The sequence below is a fragment of the Cygnus olor genome, chromosome 10 (genome assembly GCF_009769625.2).
Source record: "Cygnus olor isolate bCygOlo1 chromosome 10, bCygOlo1.pri.v2, whole genome shotgun sequence".
NCBI lineage: Eukaryota > Metazoa > Chordata > Aves > Anseriformes > Anatidae > Cygnus > Cygnus olor.
In genome coordinates, this window is record NC_049178.1 from 9,857,118 (window position 1) to 9,869,714 (window position 12,597).

The 12,597-nt window shown below is 52.2% G+C and overlaps 1 protein-coding gene across 5 annotated transcripts in view; it reads left to right on the top strand.

Annotated features, from left to right (window-relative positions):
* Positions 1-209: 209 nt before the first annotated feature.
* Positions 210-12,597, top strand: part of FLNB (filamin B) — an 87,809-nt gene continuing 75,421 nt past the window's right edge. For 3 of the 5 annotated variants that reach the window (XM_040568790.1, XM_040568788.1, XM_040568791.1), the window contains exons 1-2: positions 211-297; positions 2,913-2,969. The gene's annotated coding sequence lies outside the window, so the exon portion shown is untranslated. Of the gene's footprint in view, positions 298-2,912; positions 2,970-12,597 lie in introns of all 5 variants that reach the window. The other 2 variants (XM_040568792.1, XM_040568785.1) reach the window with 1 other exon arrangement.

Sequence of the window (12,597 nt, forward strand, 5' to 3'; positions counted from 1 at the left end):
GAAGCCATTCCCTGCTTGGCGAGGTGGCATTTTGGGGAAGAAGTGCTGCCAGCGGTGCTCCCCAAACCTCCCCGGGCGTGAACCCCGGGGCCCGAGGGAGGGCACCCGGTACCCACACACCCCCAGCCGTGGGGGTAAGGGGCTGGCTGCCCCCCAACAGTCCCGAGGTGCGGCCCAGGAGGGGCCGAGCCCGCCCTGCCCGCGCCCCTCCCTCAGCCCTCCCGCCGCCTCAGGGATCTCGGCCGCGGGCCGGCAGCGGAGCGGCGCCCGGAGCCCTCCCGCAGCGGGCAGCCCCCGGTAGGTACCGGGGGGGGGGGGGGGGGGGGGGCGGCCGGGGCCTTGGTCCTGGGAACGAGCGGAGAGGCTCCGGGGACCGGGTGGTGCCGGGGGGAGCCCCCTGCATGCTGCGGGTGTGGGAGGAAGAAGCGATGGATGTGGGTTTTCGTCTCCTGACGGGTGTTTGCTTACAGCTTGTAAGTGATGAAAGATCTCAGCATGAACGGAGAGGGGCTTTTGGGGGCTGGCAGTGTCGGGGTCTGGTCCTAAGTGACAGTGGGTGTAGCTGCGGTACGAGGTGTGCGTTGTCTCCCTGGCCCTTTGGTTTACTGAACGAAGGCAGTACCCGCCGGGTGATGGGCAGCGTGCCCGTCATTGGGCTTCTCTTTATTCTGCGGTGATAAAGCAGCGGAGTCTTACCTAAGGTTTTTGTATAAACATTTACTATATCATTTACGTTGTAAAATGTTGGAATTATAGCAGTGATTCCTCTTGTTCAGAAGTTAAGGCTGGATCAAAGGCGATTATTTCAGCTGCAGAAACAAGCATTTTGCTTAGTTCAAAGGAAAACGAGCAGTGCCCCATCCCCATAAACCTAAAACTAAAATAGCCAATTGTTCCCCTCACCCCAAAGAATACCCTCCAACCTTACAGCATTATATATTTTTCCTTAGAAAGAAACCAGAAAAAGTATTTCCCTAAAATCTGAGACCCACTTTTTTTTTTTTTTTTCTTATTATAACACTTTTGGCTCGGTGTCTCAAGGAGGCTGCCAGACGGATGGCTGTTAAGTGGTAGTTTCTGAGTAGGGTGAATGGAATTGCAATCACCGTGTTTCAGAGTCGGAAAAGCTCGAGTTGCTCTTTACAGGCCCCTGAGTCGCCAGAATCGGATTCCCACGAGGTGCTTTCTGGCCAGAGATGCGGCTCTTGGTTACAGAAACGCAGCTCTCCTGGCCACCGCCTTTGATTTATTCTTCCGTATCACCGAGAACAAGTCAGCGTTATTCTCTGGAATGATGAGCTCCTCCAAAAGCCAATGTGTTGGGAGAAAGAAAGCAGGATTTTTTATCATCTCCCTAATAGCAGCCTGCAGGAACGCGCTCGCAGCGAGCCCTCCTGCCTGGCTTCTGGCACCTTTCCTGCAGGCTGCTGGCACAGCCCGGGACCGCTTGTGTTCGGTCCAGAAGCAGGCAGGGGAAGCAGTGATCAGAGTGGGACAAAAGCAGTGCACGTGGGATCCTGCTCCCGAGGGCACCCCAGAGATGTGGGGTTTGGGGTGAAGCCTCCAGGGGGTTGGAGACATGTCCTATAGGGCCGGTAGTGCCCAACCTGGGCAGCATCGGCTGGGTCCCTTGTGCTCAGCCTTGTAGGCCACCTGAGCAGGGGCATGGGATGAGACCACTGGGTGCCTTGGCTATTGCCATGCAGCCCTTGGCTCGATGCCTTCCCACAACAGTGGGGTTTGCCCCATGGACATCCCCATCCACCCCTTGTTGTCTGTAAGGAGGGTTGCAGGGAAAGACGTCTGCTTTATAGGCAGCCTGTGCTTTGTCCAAAGGGAGCAGAACCTGCCCAGGCTGGTGGGGTTTATTCAGCAGGGACCTCGTGTCACTCCCATTCAGGAGGGTAATAAAACTCCCATTGATGGTTTTCATTTCCATATGACTTTCTATGGATGCCTGATGAACACTGCAATATGCCCTGAGCATGGAGGGCACGGGGGCTGCGGGGTACTGCAGAGCAGAGGAGTCTGCTGCATCCTGTTTTTGTAGAGGGCTTTTCCTCTTAGCAGTCGTAGTGAAAACAAACATGTGGGAGAACAATGGTGTTTTTTTTTTCTCTTTTCCTCTACATTTTAAATACAACAAAAAAGCCTATTAAAACTAAGTAAAGTTGTCTTAACGACAACAACAAAAAGGAATACCTATATGTTAATTAGGAAAGTAAGCGTAACCGAACTCGGAATCGCAAGCACAAAGGTCACTTGCCTTCTGGATCTCAGTGTGCATTTTTGCCATTGAAAGCCTATTTAGGATGGGGCACTGGCAGCAGAACAATGCTGGTGCCATGCAGGCGTTATCTGTGATTAAGGAGGGCCAGCTTCACACCCCAGAGGAACACCCCTGTGCGCTGCCGAGGGACTTCGCAGCCTTGTGAGTCATCCTCTCAGCAGGGAGCAAATGGGATTCCACAGAAAGTATTTCCTTTCTCCAGATAAACTTTCTGGTATTTCATTTGTTGGGTCTAAAATGCTTTACCATAAGCAAATAAGAATAATTCTGTAGAAATGGAAGTAAGATATTCAGTTCTTTCTAGGAGTAAGACTTGGAGATGCTGTTCGTAGGAGAAATGACCCCCTGGGGAAGAGGGGCTGCAAAGCCAGCGATGAGGTACAGCGTAGCGGGGAGACAGCCAGCTCCAATAGTTCCAACTTAAGCTAGCCTTAGAGAAACGTCTGATGCTGGTTTTTCAACATGTAGTGGTGGAAAATCCTTTGTAGTAAGTGAGTAGGGGCATGGGTTGGTTGGTCACCAGGTTGCCCCTGTTGGGGACTTGTTTCTGCAGCGCATCGCTTTGCGCAGCTGCAGCTGCCTCGGGGGGGAGCCCCCGCCTGAGCCCTCTCATCTCGCGCAGGTGCTGCAGTGACCGAGGCTCGTCCCAGATCAGGCTCCCGAGGCTCTTTGCTACGAGGTGAGTCCTGTGCTTTAGCCATCCTCCTCCCCTCTCCCCATTTTTTTTTGTGAGCGGTGGATGTCACAGCTGGAGCCACGTGTCCAGCACCGGCAGGTGCATATAAGGGGCGATGCTGTTCATGCCACCAGCAGCGTGCAATTCCCTGCTGGTAGAGGAACTTGGCCACACCCAGAAAAAGATAAGATAAACATATCTTTTAGAAGAGGCCACATCTGGGGCTCCCCAGGTATTACCAACCTGTGTGTGCTTCATGCTCGGCTGCGAGCCCCTTGTCCAATAACTAACTGCTGGCTCTCACTGCTTTGTGGCGCGGTGCTGCAGCCGCCGTGCCCCGGCTCAGTGCTGTCCTGCTGCGAGAAGGTGCGGGGCTGCAGAGGTGCTGGGGGGACTGGGTCTCATCACAGCCCCTTCCTTTTCTGCTGCTGTCAAAGTGCTTTGTGGAAGCTAGGGGAATTTGAATGGAATTTTCTTTTAAGGGAGCGGGAGAAAGAAATAAGCTACAGTAATGTCAAAATATCGCATGCAACATTATTCAGAGTGTAATGCTTATTTGAAGCAGCGTATCCTTTCAAGAGCTATTTTGGTTTCCTTACATCGAACACATAACACAGAGCTGAACGGGGCGGTCTGGAAGTGCCTGAAGCTGAGGGGAGCAGCTTTTACGATCCTTCTCCTGAGAGCTTCACGCACTGGGGTTCTGGCTCCGATTCATAGCGATGCTAAATTTAAAAATCCGTTCAAAACAGGACCCAACCTTTTCACTGTTCTCTTCATAAAATGCTGAACATTGAAGTGATAATGTTCAGAACAAAGAACATTTAGTATAAACATTTAGTTTGTACTAAATAAATTACACTTAGCCTTGCAATCACGTTACTGGTGACAGCTTATACAGCCTGCACTCTTCTCTTGTAATGCACCAGAACAAATCAAATATACATTGTTGGGAAAAAATGCTTGTCTTTTGTCAAAAAGCCCAACTGCTGTCAGCAAACATATTGTGGGAATATGGATCTGGAAACAAACAGATCATTAGAGGGTGAGTTAAGGTTTTCTGATTTAATTCTAAACATGTTGAGTGAGGGAACCAGAGCTATGTAATTCCAGGAAAACCGTGCACCACAAGGCTTTTTTTTTTCCTCTAATGAAAGCTGGTATTTATATTGAACACAAAGTGCTTTGGGTGACAAGGATGGTTACATATGGAAAATATGAAGTTCCATTTGTTCTGGAGGGTTGTGAAGATCTCTTGATTAGAGGTAATATTGCACTGATGCAAGTTTTGCATTCTTTCTGAAAATTGCTCATCAACTGGCGACTTTATTAACAATGTTAAAAGGTGCGTGCACACAGAGGATCCCTGCTTGCAGGGAAAGCAGAGGTGGGGGCTTGTGCAGTCGTGCCCCCAGTTGGGTTATGCCTGTGCTTTGCCCTGTCCCAGCTGTAGCAGGGCTGGGAAAACAAAGCGTGCTTCCCACTGAGGGTGTGCTTGGTGGGCAGAGCCGGCAGCGAGGCCGTGGGCACGAGATGCAGCATTCCCTGCCCTGCAGTGAGTCTGCTGCGGCCGGGCGTGTGCCTCTTTGGGGTTTTCATTCTTCTGCCTCATCTTGGCGGTTTCCCCCTGTGCCTACGGACATCGCTGCAGAGAGGAGAGGATATCCTGAGTTGCCCCGGCCCCTGCTCTGCAGGGACAGTTGCAAGGCAGCCCGTGTCCCTGTGTATTTTGGCACATACTGGAGCATTGCTCTCAGGGAAAGGCTGTTCTGGTCTCTCTCCCCTTCCTATAGTCAAGCAGCTACCGTCTTGGCCCTACCGCCATGCTCGTGGAAGCCTGAGCTGCTCGGCTGCGCTGAAGAGGTGAGGGGTCGGGCAGGGAGCAGCAGGACACCTCCCTTTCAGAGCACCCCACCGAGCCCCCGAGGACCTGGGAGGCTTCAAAGGCTGCGTCTGAAAAAACAGAAATCCCCTGAGGGGTGCTGGTGGTGGGGGCACAAGGCCAGGAGGGTGCTGAGCAGAGCGGGCGCCGGGCACATCACCTGCTGCTTCCCCTCCCGTCCTGCCTGGGTGTCCCGGCTGGGTTGCGGGGCTGCAGACGTGGTGTTAGCTATGATAATGCCTCGTGTGCTGCGAGCAGCCATCGGCAGCCACCTCGGAGGTTCGGGCGTTCGGCCTTCCTGCTACGAGCATGAAAACCCCTGCTGGAGCTTCGGCCCCGGACTGAGTCTCCACAGCCAGACGGTGATGGTATCACATTTGCTTTTCATTTCTGCGTGGGCACCGTGCCCGTGCAGTTATAGCACAGCTGACTCTGATTTTCATATAGTTCATTGTTTACTTATGACTTACTATAAAGTTGAGCTTGTCTTATTTATGAGCAGCCATGAAGATATGAGATTTCATCCGCTGGGTGATGACTCATTCATTGGGTTGGACTCCTGAGCTCCTAATACATGACATATTTTGGACTATTGGATGAGCAGCGTTTCTCTATGAGCCCAAATTAAATGAGGTGAATGGAAATAATTAGTAATTTGTTTTGAAAATCCTGTTTGTAGCTGGGTTTGTGCTGGATTGGCTCCCTGCTCGTTTCACCCCTGTGCACTTGGGCAGAAGGAGCGGCCGTGCGCTTACCGGGAGTTAACGAATGGCACCTCGAGGTCAGGCATTTAAACACGCCGGGGCTGACTTTGCTCCGTTCCTGCTGCACGAGGAAGGCCTTCGCGGCGCACAAACATTTGATACTTTCCATGAACTTTAATGACCGCAACGTTTCTCGTGCTGCTGCAAACAATTTGAGAAACTAATTTGTAAAATCACTCATAAAAATCTCATGTTCTTTCCGTAATAATAAAGCTCCTCCGCTGGACAAAGAGCTACAAATCTTCAGAAACAGCAGCTCAGCAGGAGGGGGCTTCAGCGGCTCTCGTCTCGGGCATGCTTCACCCTCCCGTGGGTGCGTCATTGCCAGTGAATGCGGCAGGAAGGATTCCTGCAGAGTCAGAAGTATTGCCCCTGGTAACGCTCAACGGGAGGCTTTTTAAAAACCTTTTCCCCCCTCCTCTCAACTACGGCTCTCACAGACGGGCCAGGTACCAGCACCTTGGTCCTGGCCCTGGGAAGCATCGGTGTGACTTCGCCGCAGTCAGTGGCTGTTGGGGCTCACAGGTCCTCGCAGCCAGGAGCCGCACCGGCAGAAATTTACGCCTCGATTTCAGCCGTAACGATGCTTCCCCGAGGTTTCGGCGAGCCCCGCTGTGCTGGCGGATGGCTGCGAGGCAGTGGCAGGGCGTGTGGGGGACTCGCCATGACATAACCGCATTCCTGCGGCATTAGGAGATATTCCCAGGCTGCGGCAGGGGCAGCACATCCCCTTCCTTGCCTCCCACCGAACCGCTGCCTTTCTCGAGGCGTGGGGAGAGCAGGCGAGCTGCTCGCCTGCCTCGGGCTTAGAGATTTCCCCGTTGTGGGGATTTTCATCGAACCGAACCGCTGGCTAGTTTCTCTGGGGCTTGTCCCATGTTCAGAGCACCAGACCTGGCTGGCTGCAAGGAGCAGCCGTAAGGAAAAGTTAGGTGGTGCCCGCAGGGTGTCCCTGGCCCCGGGCACAGCCCGTGGGGCCGGCCAGGCTGGTGGCAGTAGATGGCAGCATTGTAAAATGTTTGCATTTGGGGTTTATGCCTCCTGGGGCGTGGGGCTGGCAGCAAGGCTGCCCTCGCAGCTTGCCCCTTCCCTCCCAGCCCACAGCCCCACCGCGAAGCCACCGCGCTGGGGACACGCACCCGGGAGTGGGGCTGTATCCCTCCGGTCTCCTGGGCTGGCAGATGAATGCATTTCATGCGGATTTGTGTCTCTAAGTGTCGTCAAAGGGGCTGGGATTCTCCCAGAAGGGAAAGTGCCCTCTGCCCACAGGCTTCCAGCCCCGGACACCATCGGTGAGGCTGGGCTGCTGCTGCACTTCACCAGTTTGCAGCCATTTCGTTATGCCCCTATCCTGCCTCCGGGAAGCTCGCTGCTGTCGAGGAGCCAGAGAGGGGATTTTGCTTCGGCGAAGGAAAACTCACTGCTGCTGTGAGGACTGCAGGAGACGCAGCGGGCCAGTGCCGCCCTCGGTTTGCATGTGCCTGGGCATGCCGTCACCAAGGCTGGCGGGGGAGTGGGAGGAAGGCACGGTTGTATCGGCAGCTTGCCAGCCAGCGAAGGACCAAAGGACCGAAAGGACTGAAGAAATGTTTTATGTGCAAAGTTCAACAATAAGGAGATAGGTCCAGAAGACCATTTCTGTGCAGAATGAAGGAGGAGGGAGCTGCTGGTGGCTACGCTTTGCCCTGCTGGCGGCTGTTGCAAACCAGGGGTGCTGGTAACCAGAATAGCCTCTGGCCTCAAGCCTCAGGGAGACAGAAAGCCAACAAGGGCCGTTGGAGGTGCCTGGTGGCCACCAAGCATTATCCCCGTGGCAGAAAGCTGAAGCCGCTTACCTGGGGCTGCTGGCTCCACGTTTCACTCTTCCCTCTCCGCTCTCCAGCAGCACCATTGCAGCAATGCGGCATCCAGCACCAGGGCACGGGGACCACCCCCAAAAAAGGCTCTCGAGCAAAGCCCCAGCCCCATTGTATTTTGTTTGTGCTCCCTCCAGATGAGCAGGACCAGTAGGGCTCCTTTCCCCCCGCTGTATTGCCAGCTGCTCTGTTGGTGTTTTAACAGAGCGTATGATTTATGAAGGCAATGTTCCTAGCTGGGAGCACTGTACCAGGTGTCTGCCGTGAAGTGCCGTGCCCATTACTCCAGCAAGGCTGAATTGCCCTTCGAAATACACTGTTGTTTGATTGAAAGGGATCTATTTTTACTTTTGGTCCTTTTCAATCCGACAGCGTGTTACCGGGCTTATCCTTGATCCCATCTCCTGTTTCAGCTCTGCCGGGCACACGCACAGTGAGAGGCACAGCTGCCTGGCTTCCCTGCTGACTCCACCAGGAGCACCTTTCTATGCCCTCTTCTCCCAGGGGCATACCTTTTATCGCCTCGTTTTAAGCTGGTGCTCATGGAGCTGCTTTGCAAAAGCCAGGAAGCACCATTATCCCCAGTTTTTCAGCAGGGCCACGGGAATTGCAGGTTTTGCCCTGCAGTTGTCCTCCTCTTGCAGAGTACTGCAGGGCAGAGCTGAGCCACGGGACATCGCTGTGCTGCAGGTGATAACACCAACTGCACGGAGGAGCAGTGGCTTGAGGCCGGCTGCCACACGGGGATCCCGTTTAAAAGGTTTGCTCCCATTCGAGCAGAGAAGTGCCCCCAGGTATATGGCCTCACATGCATATGCATCCAAGCATTTATATAGGAAGTCAAATACTCTAATTGCTTGGCTGGATCGAGACCAGGCTGCCAGCACCTAGTGGGCTGAGCAGCAGAACAATGCCCTGCCTTTGTGTCCCTGCGCTCCAGCCAAGGCTTATCGGCCCTTCTAGGGGCTCATAAAGCAGCTTTCCAAATCAGCCAGTAGGCTTCTTGTGCAAGGTTTCAGTCTGGGAATATTTTTTTGTGAGAAATGTTTAGTGACGTCAGCCTTTTGCAGAAAGAAAAACCATTTAAAGTATTTTTTTGGTCGATTATTTACCCTCAAGAGAACAACACAGCAGAGACGATGGATACGAGTGCTGTGCTGCGTCATGCCTTTCCCCTGAGTTCACCAGGACGCGCGTGGCTCTGCTCACGCTCTGCACCACCGCTCGTCCACGCAGCCGCCGTGTCCTGGGGCGAGCGCCAGGATTGCCGAACGACCCCCCTCTGGCTGCATAGAAGTCAACGGCTCTGTTTATGTCACACAGAAGGCCTTCGGTTTGTTTAAAAAATATACGCTGTTCCCCTGGAAAGTGTTCCTTCCTATGCTTCATCCAGCTGTCCCCAGGGGGAGCTTGGCCAAATACAGCTGTTCTTCTCCATCCAGGTTAAAACAGCTCCTGGGGGAGTAACAGGGGAACACCTGGGAGTTTGTGCGGGCCGCAGGGGCTGGCGGAGGTGAGCAGTTTTATTCTGGTTTTACACCGTCACTCTTGAAAACTCTGACTCACGGAGTAAAAGCACAGGAAAAGGAGCTCAAACTCTGAGAAAAAAGGGTGTACCGGCTCAGGGGGAGAGCCGCAGCCACTCTGAAGGCAAATACGAGCAGTAGGTAGAGCTGGAGGGAACCGCAAGAAGTGCCAAACGAGCACAGCGCCTGCAGCTATCTGATACGGGCAGGAAGCCGCGATTAGACGCACACTGGGGCATTGTGTTTCTGCTACAGCATCTGACTTCTTAGGTCATGAAATCAGATCCTGAGCTATTTTAAAAATGAGTTGCTATTTCAAATCATTTTTTGACTTAGCGTTTGCTATGTCGAGTCACGTTGATTTGGGAGAGCTGCGTTTCGCTCAGGCCCCGCTGCGCGGTGGGGCTTCTGCTGGGAGCAGCGGCCATGGGGACATTGGTGCTGCCGGGCATCCTCCTCAGGCACTGCAGAACTTTTAGGGAGGTTCTGCAAACGGAGATGCCTATCTGCGGCTCAGAGCATATACTTCTCACTTAAAGCCATATGCAGGGGTTGGAAGTAAAATTAAACATCCTTCCCCAGATGCCAGTTCCCCTGCACGCCTTCCTCTGCTCTTAAGAGCCTCGAAAGTTTGATGATCTTTGCAGCATTGCCATAGGAACAGGCAGTGAGGGTGTTTCAGATGAAGAAGGGAGGTGAATTCCTGAATGAGACACGCTCCTGGGGAATCCCCTGTCCTTTCTGTCCCAGCACGTACCCGATGGGTCCCAGTTTGGTTGTGTCCCTGATCTCAGCTGCCACGGGCTTGCAATAGGCACAAGCAGGCTTGCTCTTGGGCCATTCACAGCCTGTGTCAAAAGCAGAGCTTTAAACCCCAGCTGCGAGCCTTCCCGGGATCCAACAGGCAGCAGCAGTGTAAGTTCTGGCAAGGCACCGTGTTTGCCAGATGGATGGCTGCTTTTGGCACTGTTTCCAGCTTCTGGATACATACATAATGCAGTGAGACCTCTACGTACAGAAGAGAAATCATGTTCTTCCAGACACAGGGAGATGAAAAAAATGCCCCAGACGTAACTGCTACTGCAAGCAACTGTTGCCTAAGTAGACATTCAAATGATGAATTTCGATACAAATTCCAGGACTAAGTCTTATATTTTTCAGTATGTTTCTAGAGATCTCTCTGCCTAAAGATATCCCTCTGCCCGATTTGGATTGAACCACTGCTGCATGCTCTCACATTGCTGCCTTCACAATCCTGGATAACAAAGGGAGGAGGAAAAAGAAACTGGAAAAAGTGAGAACAAGTTGTATCAGATGTCCTAGCTGATATTTGTATAATGCGGAACTTCTTTGCCTTCCATATAGCTGCTGAATAAGGAGAACACAGCCCATGACGCAATCCATTGAATTCATGCTTTGACTTGACCGACTTGTCTTGGTTTTGCTTCGCTTGGTAGAGATCAGGGTAGCGAAAGGAGAGGCTTAATGACTACTTCATCAATAGAGAAGAAACACTTCTATTGTCTTTTAAAACTCAGCAAATAGTGTAAGGGGAGAAGAAAATGTGTGGTATGCTTGGGAAGCCTTGGTGCGAGGCTGCGACCTGGATGTGACAGCCGGGCCGGGGCGAGTGCCGCTCGCTGCGTGGCGATGCCGTGCTCGGTCACTTGGCCACACTGGTGAGTGGCAGCTGTCACCGAAATCCCATAGGATTATGGTGTTTGTGGCTCACGAGGAGCCAAAGCTTTAGCTGCCCTGAGCCTCAGCTTCACTGAAATTACTGGGTGAAGGCTGGGTTGGTGGAGGAGTCTCCCCGGGGCACTGTGAGGATTAACATCTGTGCAGTGTTTTGATCATGTGGTCGTTTATTTTACGGCATTTGTTGCACATGGCTTTTGTTGCAGTGCACAATGCTGTCCTGTGTTTGGGTAAGGCCATTACATGCCAAAAACTTATGAATATTTAAAATCTCCTGATAAATTTCTAAAGCTGCCCGGGTGCTATAGCCCATGGCCCAGTTCTTTTTCCAAGCGGTTGCCTTGACAACTCCCAAACTTGGGCAGCCCTGGGGCACAAACCCTCACAGCACAGCGGGTTTGACAGAAGCCTTTGGAAGGGATGGAGGCATCTTGCTGGCTTTTCCCAACACTTTTCTGCTGGGCTGCAGTGCATCTTCAAAGCCATTTGTGCGGGGTTAGTTGCAGTGTGGGAAAAAAGTCAGCCCTCCTCGTGTATTAGCAGCGTCACCAAAGTCTTTACAAGATGCAGCCTCTACTTGCAGAGGGGCTAACAGGAATATGATCTGCCAGTGGAGAAATCCCCTCCACCTGCAAAGACTCAGCCCTGAATGCTCAGCCCGCTGCTGCCTGCTCTTACCGAGCTGTGCCAACCCTGGATTACCACTTGAGGTTAATTCTGATCCTTGTCCACTGTGATAAAAGCAAACCATTGCTGAATGTTGCGTAAAGCAGAGGACACGCACAGTGCCCCAAATGGGGGATCCCTGGTTCAGAGGAGTGCAGGAACGCATTGTCACGGGGCCGTGATGCTCTCGGCTCCTCTGGAGCAGACTCAGACCCCGTTAGTCACCCGTCATGCGCTGCCTGGCCACGGACGTCAGTGCCAGCCTTGCCACTGCTCCCCACACCCTTCTGCTTTTGCAAGGGAGGTTTAGACAGACCTTTCCTGAACGCAACAGTCAGCAGTCAGAGCTGCTGTCCCCCCCCATTGGGATGCTCCAAAATCTAATGATGAGTGTGCACCATGGGGTCACACAGCACACATCCAGGGCCCTGACGTGTCGGATCAATAATCTGTGCTGGGGTTTAATTTCCATTAAGGATTATCCCTGATTCCAGCAGGAACAGCAGCAGCAGTCTTGTAAAGGCTGGCCAACTTTTATTTACTCCTCAAGTGTAACCTATGTTCCTGATTTTGTTTATTCCTGCCCACAAAGCAATTCCTTGTGGGTTCGCACAGCCTGCTGCCATATTCTCCTTTGGGACAGTCATCAGTGTCTTTTTGCAAAACGTAAAGGAACCAAATGCCGTTACAATTCATCCCATTTGTCGGTGCTGCATTTTCAAATGCAAACTATCCTGAGCAGTTCCGTGATAAAACAGTGAATGTGGGACAGTGGAAGACCTCCGGTGCAGAATAAACAGGGTCTTTTTAAGCCCATCCTTGCAAATTATCATAAAGAGGGAGGAAGAGTATTTTTAAAACACTGGAAAAAAATCAATGCTGCTTTTTTTTGAAACCACTTAAAGAGAACTGAAAAAGCAATGACTCTATTCTTCCTTCCATATATCTGTGTCTAGTGAGCAAAGCTGGGTTGGAAAGTTCCTTGTCAAACTGGACAGATTAGAAGAAAAAAGTATTTGCCACAGTGTGTAGTGTTGAAATCGCCTTCCCTCTCCCTGCATGTGTACGTATGTCCACACACACATCATCCCTGTAAGTATAAGGTATGCAAGGCACACATTAGTTCATCTATAATGAAGTACAGGAAATGTGTTCGCTTGTGTTAAAATGTCTTCCAACTTCATTTCAAAGTCAAGCCAGTTTTTTAGGTCAGACATGACCCCAAGAACAGCCTGGCTG